Here is a 21,342-nt window from a genome sequence, read left to right on the forward strand (position 1 = left end):
TTGGGAGTGGACAAAGCATAACACACAGAGATGGCAGGTCAAATAAAACAAGGACGAATCCAGTGTTTTGTTCTTGGAGCCAAAATAACTATACAATGAAGAGCAGTATGTACCAGGCCAAGTGGGTGAGTTGGAGACGGAATTTTTGCAATAAGGGCTTTGAACAAGCCTTAGGGCTCTAGTGTCAGAAAGCTGCCAAGAACTAATGAGATCCTGGGCTCCACAACCAGAAATGTGGGGACCAAATTTAAGGAGCTCCCAGTCGGGCGCAGTGGCTCACATCTATAATCCCAGGGCTTTGGGAGGCAGAGATGGGCAGATTGCTTCAGCTCAGGAGTTTGAGACCAGCCTGGGCAACATGGTGAAACTCCATCTCTACAAAAAATACAAAAAATTAGCTGGGCGTGGTGGCAGTCACCTCTAGTCCCAGCTACCTGGGAGTCTGAGGTGGGAGGATCACCTGAGCCCGGGGAGGTCAAGGCTGCAGTGGGCCACTCACTTCAGCCTGGGCAACGAAGTGAGATCCCATCTCAAAAAAAAAAAAAAAAAAAAAACCACTCTTCCACTGCAATTCTTGACTAGCCACCCTACACGCATCTTTGAACGGAAAAGAGGAGAAATGAAGAAATGGGGGTAAACGGGAGCAGGGGGAGGGAGATGCACGGTAGGTGGGAGGCCCCTGGGGACAGAAGAGACCTTGAGGGGAAAGCAGGGAGACTTTGCTGGGGAGGTGAGGACCATGCAGGAGGGCAGAGAGACAGACTGCAGGCAGGTGAGCTAGCAGGTGTGTCCATCAGAAAAAGAGATGAAGTGGGAGAGAAAAAAGAGACAAGCAAGCAAAAAGCAACTTTGGTAATGGCAAGCACTAGGACAGGCGTGACTGGCAATGACCAGTAGCCTCATTATCACATTTTCAGAGACTCTCTGAAGAATCTGAAGGCGTTGAGCATGGGCTGAAGAGGATGACTAGGGAGTGGGTAGATGTCTTGTCCCTCAACACGACTGTCAGAAGGGATTAAATTTGTTCTTGATGGCCTCCTGCAGCCAAACCAGGAGCAGCAGGTATATGCTGGAGAAAGCTGCACCTCCACACAGGTCTGGATGGCCACAGTCAGCACTGCCAGGTATGAAAAGCCTGGGGATGAGGGGGTGAGGGAGTGAGGGAGGCCCAGCACTCAAGTGGCATGGATGTCATGGGGAAGTCTGCACATCTGAAGGGAGATGAAACCAGAAAACCCAGTTCAGTCTTGAAATTCTACGATCCTGCTAAAAAATGAATAACCCATGCTCCACCTCCCATATTTGAAGTCCAACCCACACTATTAGTTTTGCTGTACAATCAATATCTCTGCATTTTTGTCTCAACAAAACAATAAGCATCACACCCCTTTTTTTTTTTTTTTTTTTGAGACGGAGTCTTGCATTGTCGCCCGGTTTGGAGTACAATGGCGTGATCTCGGCTCACTGCAACCTCCACCTCCTGGGTTCAAGCAATTCTCCTGCCCCAGCCTCCTGAGTAGCTGGGATCACAGGTGCCCACCACCACGCCCGCCTAATTTCTTCTATTTTTAGTAGAGATGGGGTTTTGCTATGTTGGCCAGACTGGTCTCGAACTCCTGATCTCGGGATCCACCAGGCCTCAGCCTCCCAAAGTGCTAGGAGTTACAGGAATGAGCCACCACATCTGGCCTGCATCACACATTTGTTTAACCCATCTCTCTTTCTGTATCACACACTTTACACATTGCTTCATTATCTGTGAAATAAAGTCAAATGCAATTTGGGCAATGCATTGATATCTTCAAAGAAAAAGAACCCAACACAATGTCTATTTTCTAAACTCAACTGCCATTTTTTAAACAGTAATTTTTCTTTATGGGGGCAAGGAAGGCTAACCACTGGCAGGTTGGTAGATTGTTTCTGGAAGACGTCTACTCAGGAAAGCAGGCATAAATAAATTCCCCCACTCTCACCTCCAGAAATCTCTATGCTCAACCCATCCCGGCTTACGACACTGGCAGCCTGCACTCCGGATGCCGCTGCTGGAATGCTCCCCTCTTTCTTACTGTTGGCATCGGCAGCGCCCCATCTTCCAGTAAACTGCCCCTCCTCTTCAAATCGTCTCTCTCCTCCCCCGTGGCGAGTTTCCACTGTTAATTAAGCTTGGCAGACACCCTTCCTTCTCTCCGCCCACCTACCTCCCTGGCTAGGGGAGTCTGCGGGCCAAGCGACCCGTTCTGTTCCTCTTCCCTGTCCCTGCAGCCCTGACTGGCCTCTGGGGCCTAACCAGGGCAGCGTGACATCTTTATGTGCATCTCTGGGCATCACTCCCACCCCCATCCCAGGGAGCTGGCAGGGCTCCTAGGAGCTGGTGGGGGGAGTGGTTAAAATTGGACAGGACCCAGTTTTTACAATGTTCCCAGAGCCTTGGACGTCATTAAGGGGGAAAAAAGGCCCAAAGACGACATTGTCTCAGTCATGCTTTGTCTCTGCGGTTATTGTTGTCCTAAAGTCCTGTGTGATCAGAACTGTCAGGAAAAGGCAAAAGAAGCCACTATCCTCCAAAGTCACACAGTATCCTTTCAAGGCCAGTTGCTTCCATGGGGCTGAGGGGCAGGTGTCGGCGTCATCTACCTCTGGGGTTTCGCCATCAAATTTGGAGTCAACAGGAGTCCCATCTAGGCCAAGCACACTTTGGTGCTCCTCATCTTCTGCCACAGCCCAATCCAGGAGGAGACAATTTCCCCAGGTTCTCCTGAAGGCACCTCCACCCAACCTGCTCTGAAACCTAGGATGGGCTGCTGTGGAAGGAGAAACAGTGTGGAGGGACATTCTCTACCTCGCAGAGTGCCCAGGGCTAAGGGGAACTGTAGGATCAGCCTCCTGTTGTGTGTGTGTGTGTACACACGCACGTGCGCACATGCGCGCACACACACACACGAGAGGAGGGCACCCACCACAAACTCATGCAAGCTACCAAGTACCGTGCAGAGGTGCTGATGAGACCCAGGGAGAGTTGGATGATGTGGAAACATTTCCAGAAAAGCGGAGCTTGAGGCCAAGTTTAGATGTGGACATGTGGACCAGAGCATGATATAAGGAGATTCTTTACTATCAAAGGAACTACCTGGGCAACGTAAGCGCTTATTCAGCAGACAAGGGTGGGGTTTCAGAACGCATTTCTCACAAGCCCCTAGGGCACATGCTCTACACACTGGCCCAGAGCTGGAGTCCACAGGTGGGATGCACATGGAAGCTGCAGCCAAAACCCTGGGAGAGGTGGAAGAAAGCCACTGGGAGGAAGCCAGCCTGGTGACCCTCTGGGATTGGCCCACAGGCACTGTCTGTGTCCTTTCCAAGAGCCCGGCCCCTGCTAATTCTGTTTACCCTGTGACTCAGCGCCATTGGGTCACAAAGACCACTTCAAAAGAACTTCCAGTAAAAATCACCCGAACAATAATGGAATGCGCCAGCCCTCCCAGGCCCCCTCCCACAGCCCATGGGGCCCAAGAGAGATGGAAGCGCACCCCCAACACACCCCTTCCATTCACCTGGAGCTTGTAAAGGCCCTGGTGACTCACGCTTCCTCTTCGTGAAGCCCACAGTGGCTGAAGGAACTTGTTCCAGCCTTGAACCAGCACACAGAGTTCTCCCTGTTCTCCAGAAGGGCCCAGGCAGAAAGGCAGAGAGCTGACAGCTCATGGTCACGGGGAGGCCAGCACCCCCTACCTCAATCCCCAGGGAAAGGGGAGGGAGAAAGCAAGCTGCTACTCTCTGGACTCTGGGGTCCCTGAAGACAGAGCAGGAAGTGCTGCCTGGGCCCCAGGAGGACAGTCACTTTCAGGGCACCTGCCACATCCTGCCACCCTCCTCCAGTTCACACTGAGGAACCACAGCCTACAGCAGAATGACCAAAGGTGCCCAATCGCTCCCGGACTCGCACGTGTCAGCCAGGTTTCTAACACGTGCCCCCAGCCTAGCATGGCACTGAGCCAGGTTCAGGAGAAAGAATGGCAAGCCAGGGGCTCAAGAGCCTGGAGGCTACTCATCTGCTGTGAGTAACCTTCAGAAGAAGGCCCTTCTCTCTGAGCCAAACAGTAATGACTGCAACACGGCTGGGGCCAACCTGCCTGGAGTCAGCTCCCAGCCCAGCCCCTTATTAGCTGTGTGCCATTAGGGAAGTCACTCTGCCTCTCTGTGCTTCCACATACTTATCAGTAAAATGGGATGATAGAAGTGCTTATCTCTTAGAGCTGTTTGAGGATAAACTGATTTAATGCAGGCTGAGTATCCCTAATCCAAAAATCTGAAATCCAAAAATCTCCAAAATCTGAAACTTTTTGAGTACTAACATGACACCACTGCAGAAAATTCCACACCTGACCTCATGTGATGGGCCAGTCAAAATGCAGGCACACGATACAGTTTATTCTGCTTCCTCAAAGGAAAAACAAAATTATCTTCACGCTATGTGTATATAAGGTGTATATGAAATGCGAATACATTTCCCATCTAGACTTGGGTCCCACTCCCAAGATATCTCATTATGTATATGAAAATATTCCAAAATCTGGAGAAATCCAAGACCCAAAAACACTTCTGGTTCCAAGGATTTCAGATAAGGGATATTCTGCCTGTTTGTGAAAAGTGATTGAAACAGCACCTCAAATAGCTGGTACTCTTAAGTGTTCGCTGCTGTTATTATGGTCAGTCCAGACCTGCAGAGGGCCCTTCCAATTCTGCTGTTCAATTCCTCAATTACCTACATAGAAAGCTGTACTAGAGTGACAAGTCACACAATCTACAAGCAAACCGCTGCACTGTATATGGCACTCTCAAGAAAAATAATAGCAGCTAATAGGTACTAAGCACTACTAAGTGCTGTGACTGTGCTAAGTACTTTGCATGTATTGCCTCCATTAATTTCCATAACAACCCAGAGGTTGTCATTAGTGCCATTTCACAGAGGAAGAAACTAAGAGTTAGAAAAATTAATTTGCTTAAGGTCGTGCTAGGGCTACTAAGAGTGCAAACAGGATAGAAACCCAGGCAGTCTACCCCAGCGCCTGTGCTCTCAAATCCTACACACAATACTGCTGCCTGGCTCCACAGGGAAGAGCAGTCAGAGAGGACTTCATGGAGGCAGGGGCCTGGAGCTGGCCCTGGAAGGTGGTGGCCTTGGATAAGCACATGAGAAGCCAGATTGGCTTGCAGGAGACAAGAGGCAGAACCCATTTCTCTGGAAGGGTAAGAAGTCTCAGAGCAGGGCTGGCTTGGGCCAAGGCTTCCCAGCCTCTATTCCCTGGGAATGGGCTCATCTCCTCCCTGCCTACCTCCCCATACCAAGACAGCACTCAACAGGCATTCTGAGCTAAGCCACTTCCACCCAAGTGGGAAGAAAGAGAAGAAGGAGCTGTGGCTTCATAGACCCCATTCCATACCCATGCCTGTGCTGGCTGCAGAGGGAAGTCGCAGGGTATGGGCAAGCCTGCACTTGAGAGCCACTCAATTCTGTGAACTGCAGAGATGAGGAAGGAGGTGACAGCGTGAAAGTTGCGGAGTGCTGTCACCTTTGGCAGAGCCCACCCTCTCTGTTTTAAAGACCTCCTGGGATGCTGGGGAAACAGAGGGCTCAGATCCTACTAGTGGGCTACTAGGAAGCCCGCTTACGGAACCATGCTCAGTTCTCAGGTGGGAAGAAAGGTGGCAGAAAAACAAAAAACAAAAAACAAAAACTACATTCAGGGCAGCCCTAGCCCTCCCTAGGGGCTCAGCCTCCTACCCTTTAAAAGCATGGCCCAAGGCTGCAGACACTGAAACCCAAACTTGGAAGCAGACAAGGCCCAGTATTTCAGGGAGGTATAGGGTGACCATGGCCCTGGAATGGAGCAGCCACAGACACTGGCATGTCATCAAGGAAGTCCTGCTCATGTGCCTTATACGCCACCCAAGGGTGGGAAAACCCCACTCTCGGTTTGTAAGTTAAGATTTAATATTTGGTTTCCTCAACTGAGATAATGCTACAGTATTCTCCACCAAGTTTTAGAACAAGCAGCATCACTGTACTACAAAAAAAAAAAATTAGAGTAATGATGTGGATTCCCCGTTTCTGGTCATTATAAGAACTGCTCATCCATCTTTAAAAGGGAAAGGTGGCCAGGTGAGGTGGCTCTCTGCCTGTAATCCCAGCACTGTGGGAGGCTGAAGCAGAAGGATCACTTAGGTCAGGAGTTCAAGACCACCCTGGGCAATATAGCAAGAACCCATCTTTTTTTTTTTTTTTTTTTAAACAGAGTCTCGCTGTGTCGCCCAGGCTGGAGTGGAGTGGCGCAATCTCAGCTCACTGTAACCTCTACCTCCCAGGTTCAAGCTATTCTCGAGCCTCAGCCTCCTGAGTAGCTGGGACTACAGGCACGCACCACCATGCCTGGCTATTTTGTATTTTTTAGTAGAGACGGGGTTTCACCATGTTGGCCAGGCTGGTCTCGAACTCCCTCCCTCAACTGATCCACCCCAAAATGTTGGAATTATAGGCATGAGCCACCACAGCAGCTGACCCCATATTTTTTTTCAGAAAGAGGGAGGGAGGGAGGGAGGGAAGGAAGGAAGGAAAATAGAGGGAAAAAAAGGTAAAGGGAAGGGGGCATTGCCCAGACAATTGGAGATTTAACCTCAGGTATGCAGTGAGATCTGTGTGGAGTGGCAGGAAGGAAGATGATGCTTGCTGAGCTCTCTGTCCATTCTTTTTTTTTTTTCTTCAATTCTATATTTTAAAATAAATAGAGACAGGGTATCTCTTTGTTGCCCAGGCTGGTCTTGAACTTCTGGGCTCAAGCAATCTGCTCACCTCAGCCTCCCAAAGTGCTGGGATTAAGGTTTGCGCCACTGCACCTGGCTTTTGTGTCTATTCCTTAACACATTCCCTAATCCCTTCCCACTGGACTTTTGAGGCCATTTATAAAATAATGAACTAAATTGCCTGAACCTGAGAAAACTCTCACATCAATTTTGCCATCTGTGACTCCCCTCCCTTCCCCACCCAAAATGCCCCAAGGCAAAAATATGAAAAGAGGGAAAACAAAACATGTGCACCCAGAATTAATCATTCAGTACCATGCAAGACCCCTCACTCGCTAACTACTGGACTGGTTTTGGTCTTTTTCTGTACTTTTTTTTTTCCTCTTTTAAGTGACAAGTGACAGGGATTTAAAAAAAAAAAAAAACTGGCACATGAAGGAAAGATGGAAGTTTGTTAAATTTCGAGGGATGAAAAGAGTCCACAGTCGGATAGCCTGCTTGTCCTCATCAGCAAAGCAAAGGCTCCTGGAGGCTTTGGGATGAGCACAAAGCCTGTGTCTGATGAAAGCCACCCTCTTTGTTCTGCCTCCCTTCAGAGCTGCCTGGCTGCAGGCTGGGGATGGAAGCAGGTAGGGAGGGAAAGCAGTGGGGAGACCTAAGACCATCAAACCTGACACCAGGTGGGAACACCTCTCAGTTCTTGCTTTCCATCACCAAAACCAAGCCCTGCTCCCTGCTGTCACTCCTAGCCAGGCTGAGACAGTTCTGCACCAAAAAGGCACAGGAGGAGGCCCAAAGAGGGTCTGATGAACTCGGCAGGAGGATGACAGGGCCATCGTGCTATGCCCTGGAAGGTGTGGGTGGAGGGGGGACAATGCCAAGCCTGACAGCACCCGCAAGGCAAGGAGCACAGCTGAAGGAGCGGAGCAGGGCCGGTCGCAGCACCTCTGCCCCACCACCCTGACAGCACATGCCACACCAAACCCAGACACGAAATCTGAGCAGCACAGGCACCCAAGGGGCAGCCAAGCCTCCATTATGCTCTAGCCGGACATCCCCCGGGGGCCATGTCTGCCCTGGAATAAACTTCCAATAAGCCCCAGAAGTCAGACAGGCAGGAAGCAGCTCTCTGAAATGCACCAGGCACCCCCGGCTCCCTCCTGCTCTGGCCCAGCACTCAGTTTCCACCAGTCAGTAAATGGAGAAGAGGCTGCCTCCCTCCCACACTGGATGGAGCGCATACCTTGCAGAGTACACTGCCCTCCACCCTCTCAGGGCAACTGTACCAAGGCAGGCTCTGAGTCGGACCAGCTGGCTCAGGCCTGCCACTCGCCAGTTGTGTGACCTCAAATAAGTTGCTTCTACTTTCTGTGCATCTCCTCATTTATAAACATAGGAAGAATAATAGGTGATGAGAACAGAATGAGCAAAGAGAGGGAAAGCCCTTAGAACAGAGCCAGGCACACAGCAAGCAATCCACAAACACCAGCTCTCGTTACTGTTATCCTCTCGCAGGCTCTTAAGGAAGGCAGGGCATAGGGTGGCCTCTGCAGTGTACACAGACGGCAGATGCTATGGACGGGACCTGGAGGACAGTCACCCAGCCTTCCCTTGACTTCTGGAATGTTTTGCTCATAGAAGCTCTGCACTGAGTACTCTGTGTACCTCCCATAACCATCTCCCTCAAGAGCTAATGCCTCCCCCTCATGCCAGCCATGAGTGTCGCCTCTCAATACCTGAATACAGCCCTATCTATGCCTGTGGATAAGGAGGCTTCCTCTCCCCTCCCACCATTCCACGTGGCCATGGCAATTTCAAGCCATCCCCAGTATGCCTTGTGATTTCCGGTTCTCTGGTTCACAAAGAACAAACCAGAATGCTCACGGTGTGCCTGGAATCACACCAGGCTTGCACCTTCACTCATCCAGTCCTGGCTCCCACCACCCACACACAGACATCAGTCAGTGCCCTGTAAAAGATGCTACTCATTGGTAGGCATGTCTGTCCCCGGAAACACAAGGCCCATTCATTCGCCAAACGCTGGGTGAATGCTGGGTGAAGTACTGGGATGCAGCAGGAAGCAAGATGGACAAATCCCTGCCCTCATGGAGCTCACATGAACAGGGTGACAGGGGTGGGGGAGAAATAAACAAACATAAACTGTATTGGGTAGTAAGTGCTATGAAGAAAAATGTGGCAAGAGTTAAATGGTAGGTGGTGGGGGTGGAGAGGAGATGTGGCTACTCTACAGTGGTGGCAGGGGTCTCTCTGGGCAGGTCATCTTTCCCCAGAGACCTAGAGAAAGTGTGGAGTGCTAGAGGAAGGAATAGCAAGTGCAAAGGCCCTGGGGCCACCCCATGCGGGGAGACCTGTCTGCTGCGGATGGAGGGACCTGCAGGAAGATACAGATGAGGTCAGAGGGGCAACGGGACAGCTCCAGGCAGGACCTTATGGGCCACAGAGAGGAAGCAGGGCTTTACTCAGAGTGAGATGGGAAACCTCTGGAAGATTCTGAGTAGAGGACAGCCATGATCTGACTTACATCTACCTAGGCTCATTAGATGCTTTGTTGAATGTTGTCCATAAGCAGGGAAGCATAGAAACAACTCAGACAGCAAACTCACAAGTCCAGGGGAGCAATGCTGGGGGCTTGGACCAGGGTGACAAGAATGGTGTTGGTGACAAGTAGCTGGATTTGAGGGATATTGTGGAGCTTTTCTTTCTTTCCTACTCCACATTTGGCTTGGAGCAGAGCTGAAAGGATCTGCTCACAGGCCCAATGTGGAATCGGTAAGAAAGAAAAGTCAAGGATGACTCCAGGATTCTTGGCCTGGAAACTGGAAGAATGAAGTTGGTCCTTGCTGAAAGGGGGAAGCCTGCAAGAGGAACGGATGGGGAGGGAGTTGGGGAATCACAAGTTCCCGCCGGGCCTGGTTACACGTGAGGTGCCTACAGACACACAAGGGAGGCGTCAGGAAGGCAGATGGATGTACAGGCCTCAAGTTCAGTGACAAGGTCATGACTAGAGATATAATCTGAGAATTGTCAGCATATGCTTAGTATTTCAAGTGATGGGTCTTGATAAAATCACCCAAGGAAGAAGTACGGACAGGAAGGGCAGTGGAGAGGTCCAAGGAATGAATCTGAGCATCCAGGGGCTAAAGGATGGGAAGAGAAATCAACCAAGAAGACAGAGGAGAAGTGGGTAGTAGTGAGGTGGGAGAGTCGACCACACAAGTAAAGAAACTGAACACAGCCGGGTGCAGTGGCTCACGCCTGTAATCCTAGCACTCTGGGAGGCCAAGGCGGGCGGATCACCTGAGGTCAGGGTTTCAGGACCAGCCTGGTCAACATGGTAAAACTCCACCTCTACTAAAAATACAAAAATTAGCCGGGCATGGTGGTGCATGCCTGTAATCCCAGCTACTTGGGAGGCTGGGGCAGGAGAACTGCTTGAACCCAGGAGGTGGAGGTTGCAGTGAGCCGAGATTGCACCACTGCACTCCAACGTGGGCAACAGAACGAGACTCCATCTCAAAAAATAAATAAAAATAAACAAACAAACAAACAAACTGAACACAACTGCATGTGGTCAGGGCTCAGAGAGATGCTCAGATATGTCCATGTTGCTTAATGGTGAAAGTAAGAGAGAGACACAATCCTCCCGACTCCTGATCAAGCTGAATCTGCACTCCACCTACCCCCTGAACTTCCCCAGTTATCAAGGAGGCTGACGGAAATGAGGCAAAGCATTAGGGAGAGCCTTCAATGTCTACTAGGCATCCTACATGTCACAGCTCATGTTTTTGTTGAATGTACCAGTACACTCTACTCACATCAGGTAACGTTTATTGAGCACTTGTTACAGGAGAGGCACTATTTGTATGGATTATTTCATTTAATTCTCCTAGCAATCCTACAAGATGGGCCACTATCAACTCACCTTCTAGATGAAATGTAGGCTCAGAGAAGCCAAGTAACTTGCCCAAGGCCACAAAGCTAGTAAGCAGAGGGTCCCAACTCAAGCAGGACTCTCATCCACTAACCCTAGACCTCCTTTTTTGTTGTTGTTTTTTGTTTTTTGAGACAGGGTCTCGCTCTGTCACCCAGGCTGGAGTGCATGATTTCGGCTCACTGCAACCTTCATCTCCCGGGTTCAAGTGATTCCTCTGCCTCAGCCTCCTGAGTAGCTGGAGTTACAGGCATGTGCCTCTGCGCCTGGCTAATTTTTGTATTTTAGTAGAGATGGGATTTCACCATGTTGGTCAGGCTAGTCTTGAACTCCTGACCAGACCTCCTCCTTTCTGACAAGATCAGAAAAAGTGATACTCACTAGTTCCTTGTCCCACTGGATAGAAAAGATGCAAGCAGGCACCCCTCGCCCAGTGTCAACACTCAGTAATCAACAACTAGTGATTACTAGGAGGTACCTAGTAATCACTACTGGCAGGTCAGTAGCTCTTCTCCAAGCAGGCGTGCTATCTCATGGCCAGCATTCAGCACTGTGGCCAAGGCCATCTTTCCAACAGAAGGAAAAAAGGGAAGCATGAGAAAGAAGGATTCCAGTCACCTCTGTCACAGCTCAGCTGCCAGCCTTGTCCTCTGGTCCTGGCTTCAACCTCTCTGGTCTTGTCACTCCTCTGGCTATGGACTTCTCTGATCCCCTCAGAAGAGACAAGTACTGCCTCTGAAATAAGCTAGATAAGTATCTCCATCCTGGGTCTTTAGAAGGCAGCAGGAAACGGAGTGGGCCAATGGAGTTTCAGAAAGCTGTTTATGATTCTGATGCTTAGACTAAACGCAAAAGAACTGTAAAGGTGTCCCTCCCCCACTGTCCCTTAGTGCCACACCATCCCACAATGGCATGTTCCATTAATCTCAGTTCAACGTAAGCTGAGTCATCAGCCAGAGAAAATGATGGCTCTGGGAACTGCCCAAGTCTCATGGCATGAACTGGGCATTAGGCAAGGACATGGCATCCCAGGCTTCACAGGTCAGGGACACTCTGTCCACAGAGGCCAAAGAGGGCAACTACAAAGGAAAGGTCTTATCTAAGACATCAGCAAACGGGTGCTGTTTCTGCCCCCTCTTTCTTCAATGCCATCTACACTTCCCTCCTCATCTACTTTGTGGGCTGCCTTGAGAATCACTGACCACCAAGGCAACTCAGCCTGGGTCTCTAGTAGCAGCAACTAGGGCTCTGAGGTCATGGAGAACCCCTTGCCCACCACAATGTTCCTGCTGAGTTTCAACTCGTCAAGACCCCTGGCATAGGGTGGGAGGCACAAAGCGACCCCATACTGTGGAAAGGACACAGGATCAGGAGCTGGATGGACATGGGCTCCCTCTGCTTTGGCCACCTCCTGATCAGTGACCAGGAGCAAATACTTTTTCTGAGCCTTGTGTCATTTGTACACTGAGGCTAAAAGTCTTTATATAGTCAGTATTTCACAGGCTGTTCTGCAGAGCAAATGAAGTACTGGATGCTGAAAGTGCTTCGTAACTATAAAGGAAGTGCTAATAAATGATCCATTTTTCGCCTCCTCAGGAGGCTCAGGTCTATCTCCGTCCCCAACTCCACTGCAAATCTTTCCCAGTCTTCCTTCATGCTTCTCTCTACTGTCAACCTCTTCTCTTCCAGAAACTCCTTCTTCCTTCTACTCTTATTCAAAACACAAACAACAAAAACAACAAACATGCATACAAAAGGAAAAGGAATTAAAAAGCGAGAAGTCCAGGTGCAGTGGCTCACGCCTGTAACCCCAGCATTCTGGGAGGCTGAGGCAGGTGGATCACTTGAGGCCTGGAGTTGGAGACCAGCCTGGCCAACATGGTGAAACCTCCTATTTAAAAAAAAAAAAAAAAAAAAATCAGCCAGGTGTGGTGGTACACACCTGTAATCCCAGCTACTCAGGAGGGTGAGGCACAAGAACCTGGGATGCAGATTGCAGTGAGCCAAGATCAGATCACGCCACTACACTCCAGCCTGGGTGCATTCCAGTGAAACAAGGTGTCAAAAAAAAAAAAAAACACCCAAGAGCTTCACCTCCATTTCTCTCCATTAGAGGTGTCCAAAATCTCTGGGCCCTCAGGGTGGACCACATCTCACCTAGTTTCACACAATTTCTACTCTGACTTTCATTACTATGGGTGAAAGCTCCAGCTTCTGCGCCTTGGAGTTCAAGAATGCCCAGGGTTTTTGAACACAGGAATCAGCAAGCAGGTATGAGCTTCGGGAACCTGTCTCCAGCAACTGGGAACTGGAAGGATGGAAGCAGGGAGAGCCTGGAAGTAGAGAGAACAGTTAGGATGTTCCCACAAGAGCCGTCCTTAACTACTGGTCATGGGGTATGGGTGGGGAGAGGGCCCAAGATCACGGGTAGGGAAGAATGGAGGATGGTGCTGAGGTTTGTGGTTGGGGCATCCTAGAAGGTAACACAGTTAACAAAGGCAGAGGATTGAAGAAAGAGGAATGAGATCATTGAAATCCATCAGGTGAAATGCACGAAAGAAAATCCTTGTGAAGACAGCCTGCTGACACTCAGAAACTGGAATGTGGCACCACGGAGAAAGTTTCAGGCTAACACAGTCCACTCCAGAGTCACACCATTGAGCCTGCAGGATGTGAGTGACAAGCCCAGAGTCACTCATTGGTAATGGGAAGCCCTTGGGTTAGAAAAAAACATAAGACACAATTTGAACAATGTCACTGGGAAAGAAAAAGAAAAAACAGAGGAGAGGCCTGGATCTATGGACCTCCTAAACAGTGACTATGAAGTAACATTGTTCTTTTTTTTTCCTTTGAGAAGGAGTTTCCCTCTGTTGCCCAGGCTTGAATGCAGTGGTGCAATCTCAGCTCACTGCAACCTCTGCCTTCTGGGTTCAAGCTATTCTCCTGACTCAGCCTCTCAAGTAACTGAGATTACAGGTGCCTGCCACCAGGAGCAGCTAATTTTTTGTATTTTTAGGAGAGACAGTGTTTTGTCATGTAGGCCAGGCTGGTCTCAAACTCCTGACCTCAGGGGATCCACCCACCTCAGCCTCCCAAAGTTCAGGGATTACAGGCACAAGCCACCACACCCAGCCTGAAGTAACATTGTTCTAAGTGTATACAGTTCAGAATCTGGGGAAATAATTCCTGTGAAGACAGGAGAAAAAAATGAGTTTCTGGAAGAGACACAGAAAGATCACTCGGAGCAGGGGTAGGAGGAGCAAGAGAATGATGCATCCTAGAAGGCAATGGGGTGGAGGGAGCCTGGAGGGGCTGGTCTGCCACACCAAATGCCAGGGAGGACTCGGAAGCAAAGAAACATCTGATCTGGTCATTTGGAGGTCAAAGATGCTATGCATGGAGTCAACTAAGTAAGCAACTGATTGGCCCTGTTTCTCCATCTGAGAATTGAAGGACTTGGATAAGACCAGAAAAGGCATAAGGTGCATCTTGAAAGAGCAGCCATGCATCGCACCCCCTGCCTGAGTACTGTGCCTAAAGCCATACCTCAGCTCACTGGGAAAGGACCCACAATGGATTAGCAACTTCTGCCTTGGGCAAGTCAGGCAAGAGTACCTCATCCCTGGAGCGCATGGTTTCTACAGGCCGGTCCACCTCCAGAGACATGGTTCACAGTGGTCGGCGCTTAGCAGGCTTCCTGTAATTAATTACTGGTTGGAATTAAACTCTGCAATCTAATCTGTGTCTCTGACATCTTTTAAATGACTGTGATTCAAAGAGCGCTCGGGGAAAAATAAAAGGGCAATTATCTTTTTTCCATCGACTTCTTTTGAGGCCCCGAGAAAGAGAAAGCCTTAGAGTTTGGCTATCAGAGGCTCTCTGGGAGGCCCTGCCTGAAGCAGATGATCCTCCAATCCAAGATGGGCCCTCAGATGTTCCAAACATGCTTCCTCTCCGATAAAGAAACACCGTCCAGGAGGGTCCACCCTCATTTTCACAGTACTTGGTGTGGATTTTGGAAACAGTGGCCTTCAGAAGTCCATTCCTGAAACTGCTAGGACTCTTTACAATGTTTTACAGAAAGGACGCTGCACACACTCACCTGCAGACATCCACTGAGGTATCCAACGTTCACCTTTGTCATACCCAGAGCAGGAATGAGGGGCTTTTAAATAAGACTTTGGGTACTAATACACTCAGGCTGTCACCTCCTATCCCCCCGCAAATAAAGATAAAACAGCACAAGCATTCTTCACCCTAAAACCCCACAGCAAAGCTTTCATCATGACCCATTCCACACCTGTCATCTCAGTACATTCAAGTGCTCACATGGGCCTTCAGTTGAGCACAAGCCCATTCTTAGCTACCTGTGCTCAGAAAACAGGCCCATGCTACTCTTTGTTTAAATGCAGAAACAAGAGCTCCCCCTAAAACACTCCAAGCAAAATCTGGACACACAACGCCTTCAAATTGCCCCAAGTCAACCACAGAAAATGGAAGAGGAGATCACAGAAGCATTTCAAATGCACAAAAGGATGTAGATTATCTTTCACACATGGGTAACCCTCAGAAAAGTTGATCTTGAGTAACAAGGGAAAATATTTCATTCGCTATCTTGTGCAAAGAGAAAAAAACCAAAATCCATATCCATGACTCCGGAGTACAGCAAATGGAATCAAAGTGTGCCAGCCCCCAAAGATTTCAGCCTCCTGCAGCTCCTGACCCTCTGGCCATTTGCAGCGAGCTCTGCAGGCAGTCTCATCTCAATGGACTGGGACCCTCCAGCCTGCACCACTATGCCTGCTCTGCTCTCCCTACCCGCTGAGCAAGGCAAATGCTTAGTGAAAGTGTGAAGAGTAAGAGTTGAATCTGCATTTTCTAGGCAGACTTCAGCCCTCTCATAGTTTAAGAGGCATCCCCTCTACCGTCCAGCCCTGACATCCTACAGGTGTTCAGAGGGGGCCTGACTGAGCCAGGTCACACAGCAAGCTGATGCCAGTGCCAGGAGTGAAACAAGCCGACAACTCTGATGAGCACAATGAGAGGAGGAAGCAGATGAAGGAAGTGACCTTCAGTGAAGGCAAGAGCACTGGAATCCCCAGGTAAAGAAAGGTCCCCCCAAAACAAGCACCTGGACACCCTGTGCGGGCTGTGAGAGCCACAGGGAGGGGCAGTTGGTCAACAGGGCTTCTGGCCAATGGCTCCCAGTCTGGCTGTTCATCAGAATCATCCAAGCTGCTCTTTAAAAATGCTGGAAAAAATAAAAATAAAAACTAAAAATGTCTCAGGACCCCTTCCTACCCCCAAGAATCAGCACCTCCAGCATTCCAGGCTTTTAAGACGCTGCTCAGAGTCTCTGATGAGTGGCTCAGTTGGGGAATACCACCAGGGTCTGCACACGCACCCTGGGCATCCTGCCCTCTGAGCTTCCTGAACACTGCCACTGACCCTCAGCCAGAAATGGGCACCGTCGTCACTAGAGAACAGTGTAAGAGTAGTAATGTTGCCTTTTTTTTTTTTTTGAGACGGAGTCTCGCTCTGTCACCCAGGCTAGATCTCAGCTCACTGCAACCTCCACCTCCCAGGTTCGCCTCAACCTCCCGAGTAGCTGGGATTACAGGCACACGCCACCAGGCCTGGATAACTTTTTGTAATTTTAGTAGAGACGGGGTTTCACTATGTTGGTCAGTCTGGTCTTGAACTCTCTCAAGTGACTTCAAGTGATCTGCTTGCTTCGGCCTCCCAAAGTGCTGGGATTACAGGCATGAGCCACCGCACCCTGCCAGTAATGTTGCTCTTATGGGCTGAAGTGTATTCCCCCAAAATCCATATGTTGAAGCCCTAACCCCTTCTGCAGTTCCTCAACATATGACTGTATTGGAAGATAAAGTCTTTAAAGATGTAAAGAAGTTAAAATGAGGCCATGAGGGTGGGCTAATCCAAAATGATTGGCATCCTTATAACAAGAGATCAGGACACAGACATGCACAGAAGGACAACTGCATGAAGAACTGCATGGAGAACATGGCCATCTGCAAGCTAAGGAAAGAAGCTTCAGAAGAAACCTGCCCATCTGATGCCTTGACCTTGGACTTCCAGCCTCTAGAACTGTGAGACAATCCATGTCTGTGGTTTAAGCCTCCTGGTCTGTGATACTCTGTATGGCAGCCTTAGCAAACTAAGACAGTTGCAACCATTTACCCATGCTCTGTGCAGCCCCTTCCAATACAGACATCACCCACATATGCTATCTCACTTAAAACGTCAGCACCCTGGACAAACGTATTGCTGTTAGCCCCATTTTACAGACGAGAACCCTGAGGCTCTCCAAGATCAAGGAACTAACCTAAGATCATTCAGCTAGGAAGTAAATGACCAGATGCGCCCACCTCCCAGCCCTGTGCCTGTAACTGCTCCTGAGCTGCCTGAGTCCTCAGTCCTCTCTGCCATCTGTCCTGGGTCCACTTAGCAGCTGCAGGCCTCCCCCTCCGGATGAACACTGTCTGAGCCCACTGTGCCTTCTTTCCCAGCCTCAAGCCCCCAGCAGACACTTCAGGGGAACACTGGCTTGCTATCATCTGTAGTTTTTGAAACTTTTTCTTTCTTTTATTTTTTAAATAAGCACTATTGCTTGGGTAGTCAGAAAATAAAATTAATATTAAGGAGAAAAAAGCTAACATGGTTAAGAGATTCTATTGAATCTGTAGCCTGTGTGGAAAGAAAGAAGTGATCAAAAGGAATGTATTTGAAAAGACTACTAAGAATAAAAAGGAAAAAAAATACAAGCTGCCCTTGCCAATGTCCCATCAGCTGAGATGAGATAAGAGACTCATGGGGCAGAAGTAAGGCTGCTGAGGCCAGAGATCCCAGCCAGGCCATCTCCAGAAAATATCTATTTTTAAAGTCACGTTCCATTTCATCACATTTCAGAAAAACAAAGAGGAGACCTTGAGGGACAGACAAACAGGCTTCAGAGCCACACGTCTTTGAGTGTGCTCACGGCAGCAGCAGCCATGCCTACAGCCAGCCGGTGATTTTCATCTGAAAAACTCAGATCCCTCATGGCAGACAGAGTTCCACCCCAAGCTGCCATCATCACGCAGCCCAACAAAGCGGCAATTTTCATATTTCCTAGGGCCTGCTGGGCTCCCAACTTCTTAGTTTAAATGGAAACTGTCAGACAGGATTTTGTGCAAACATGCGTTTTCCTCGGGGGCAAACATTCTGAGCCTACAACTTGTTCTTTCATTTTGAGAGCTTTTTGTCCATGGTGACTACATCAAAGATGAGAGAGGCGGGCGGGGAGGGCTGTCAGGGAGCACCAGAGAACAGAGCAAATGCAAAGTGCAGGAAGAGCAGAATGAATTACTAGGAGGCAAAGTACAGCCGGAACCTATGTGCCTCGCCTCCTCCTTGGGCAGCAACCTCAGAAGAAAGACTTTGGCAGGCTCCACTCCGCACCTCTCCTGCAGCCCCCGCGTGGACAGCCCAGTCTGTGTCAGCACCTCTTCCCTTGGGTGACCTGCAAGGTCCTGGGGAGGAAAATGGTAGCAAAGAACATGCAAAAAACCATGACGACAGAGGACAGCAGAATTCCCATATGAATAGGATTAGGTAAGAAGGGGTTAAATGTATTAGTATTCATCAGTCAGAGCTTTGCGACATAGTTTTAGGTAATGGTACTGACTCTTCTGGCATCATTTTAAAGGGCCACTCGCTTTTTCATTCTAAGTCCATTCACTGGAGCCTCTGAAGATAGTCTCAAAAGACAGATAGGAATGCGCCCAAATCCACCTGTGCACCAACACCGTGTGCCAAGCAAATGGAATTCTCAGGCAAGGACACCCGTAAGGACCATCCCAGCCCCTGTTAATAAGTACATGTTCCTCTCAAGCTTTATACGTTAAACCTCATTAAACCAAGTCAACTAATATTTTCCAAGCTCTCTTAAGATGTGTGGTCTTTCATATGTGGGGTGTGTGTGTGTTTGAGGGGGAGTGACGAAGACCTCCCAGGCCTGTGCCAAGCAGAACCAGTGGAGTCTGTTGACACAAGTCACTAAAAAAAAAAGTCTCTGCAACTCTGTGCTCCCCATTATCAGAGAAAATGAGGTCTGTTCTGGGCCTCCCAGCTCTGAGCTGGCTGGCCTGGGTGCAGCCTACCCCAGAAACTCTGGGTATCCAGCCCTCACCCATGCTGACAGCGCACTCTGTCCACCAGCTCACCACAAAGGCCACTTGTTTCCCATGAGTGTCCAGAACAGTGGCTGAACCAGTCAGCCCAGTCGGGGACTGTGGTCCTGCTGGATGGGCGGTGACAAGAGCTCACTGTGAGCTCAGCAGACAATTACCAAGGCGGTGTCGAGTTACTGAGTGCCAGCAGGTCACCTGCTAGGCTGGGAGAATGGACAGAATGCGGGTTCTAGACCCAAAAAGGGGTTAAGCAGGGGTCACAGGCTACTTCATCTGCCTCTGTATCTTTATGCTAAGCACTGCACCCTCTGACAATGGAGGACAAGAAAAGGAGTTACAAGGAGGAGGCTAGAACCTGTCCCAGGAGTAACCTGAGAATTCAGCCAGTGGTTGACAACCATCCTAGGGAGTTTTTGGAAATGTGTGGAGACACGGTACAGTGGACACAATGATAGACAGGGGCACTATGGGTGGGAGCCAGAGATGGTGAGCATCCCCAAAGTGCAGAAGATCCCAAAGCCAAGAGCATCCACTGAGATATACTGAAGTCAGTTCCATCTATCCCAGCTGCTCTGACCATACCTGAACCACTGTACTCAGCACAAAGCCACTACAAATGTGGAAGGCAGGGAGGACACCCCCATCAAGATAACTGAAGAAGAACTGCCCAAACTGAAACATTCAAATCTCCAAATATCTCCATTCCCCTTAGGTGTTTGCATTTCAGTGGATAAGATGAACACCTGGCCATGAAGCCCACAGGTAACTTCCCAGGCCTGTGCCAAGCAGAACCAATGGAGTCTGTTGCCAAAAGTGGCCTTTGTGGGGAGCTGATGGACAGAGTGAGCTGTCAGCATGGGTGAGGGCTGGATACCCAGAGTTGCAAGAAGAAAAAAAATACAACATGCCCAAAGGGTGGTGATGAGGAAAAGGGGGAACTTAGAGGCAGATTGGGGCAAAAACCTATAGACAACAGCTAACAGGATTTACCAATGAGAACGGCAAGCAGCTTCTCAAAGAGGGATGTCCCTGCCAGCACTGATGCTGAGCTGCAGCAGGAGTCTTCAGCTGGAGGGAGCTCTTGAGCCCATCAGCAGCCAAGGTCTACCTGTCCTACCGCCAAGCCTCTTGTGCTGGTCACTTCCTCTCCACTGCCATGATGTGGCCACATCTCTCACAGCTCAACTATCTCATCCACCCCACGATTCACCTTGGGTTTCTAGGGTCCCAGCTGTGCCATTTAGCACCACGGGCAAGGTACATGATACCTCTCTGCACCTCTGCTTCCTCCTCTATAATGGCACACAGAGGATGAGGTCAATAATTACACTTTACGGCCAGGCGCGGTAGTTCACGCCTGTAATCCCAATACTTTGGGAGGACGAGGCATGTGGACCACCTGAGGTCGGGAGTTCGAGACCAGCCTGACCAACATGGAGACACCCCCGTCTCCACTAAAAAGACAAAATTAGCCAGGCATAGTGGCACATACCTGTAAATAATTATGCTTTACACTTGGGCATCTCAAGGTAGCTCTGGAGTAGTTATTCTGAGCTACTGGAATATCAGCAAGTGCCACCTCCAAAGAGAGCTTCCCAGAGCCCATCCTGCACAATCTCTGAGCTTCCAGGAGTCCCCAGCTCTTCTCTGTAGCCTCAGAATAAAACCTGCCCAGAAGCTGGCACTGGAGGGTCTCCATGGGCCCAGCCTAACCTGTCCATACCCTCCCAGGGCTCCCCCTTCTACCACCCATACCTCTGGCCAGACTATAGTGCCATGTGCTCATCACACCCAGCCCATTCCCTGGTGTTCCCATTCGGTTTTCTGATTCCACCATCACTACTGCCTCTACCAACATCCCAGCCGACCCTTCAAGCCCAGCTCAAATGAGACCTCTCCGAGGAGTTTCCCAGATCCCCCTACTCAGGAATGACCTGCTCCCCTATCTCCCTATGCATGCCTCTCTAACTGATGTCTACTAGGTCTGGCTTCACCTATGAGGCTGGGACCAGGGTGGTTTCATGGATGTGTGACCTTGTGCAGTCTCACAAGGCCCACAATTGGCTTCACACTCTGCTGCTGCCATGGTGAAATCCTCAATGATTTATGTGGAGAAAGGAGCTCCCGATTTTCATTTTGCACTGGGCCTGCAAACTGCAGATGCGGTCCTGCTGGGGACTTCTCAAGGATGAGGCTTTGGTTTATCTCTGCATCTCACAGCCTGCAGCAGTGATTGGGGCACAGTAAGGACTTAACAAAGGAGGGAAGGTGGTGAGTCTCCACGTCTCTTTGTTCTGTGAGCAGCTGTCACCTCACACAGGCTCGTTATTCATAGGCTGGTGAGCTCACCTCTGTCCCCCAACACACACACACACACACACACACACACACACACACACA

General features: G+C 49.6%; 1 protein-coding gene across 3 annotated transcripts in view; it reads right to left on the reverse strand.

Moving 5' to 3' along the window:
- The window catches only part of LOC105465968 (discs large MAGUK scaffold protein 5), a 149,067-nt gene that overhangs the window by 79,853 nt on the left and 47,872 nt on the right, over positions 1-21,342 (reverse strand). The window lies entirely within an intron of this gene.

This window comes from Macaca nemestrina, chromosome 9, assembly GCF_043159975.1.
Source record: "Macaca nemestrina isolate mMacNem1 chromosome 9, mMacNem.hap1, whole genome shotgun sequence".
NCBI lineage: Eukaryota > Metazoa > Chordata > Mammalia > Primates > Cercopithecidae > Macaca > Macaca nemestrina.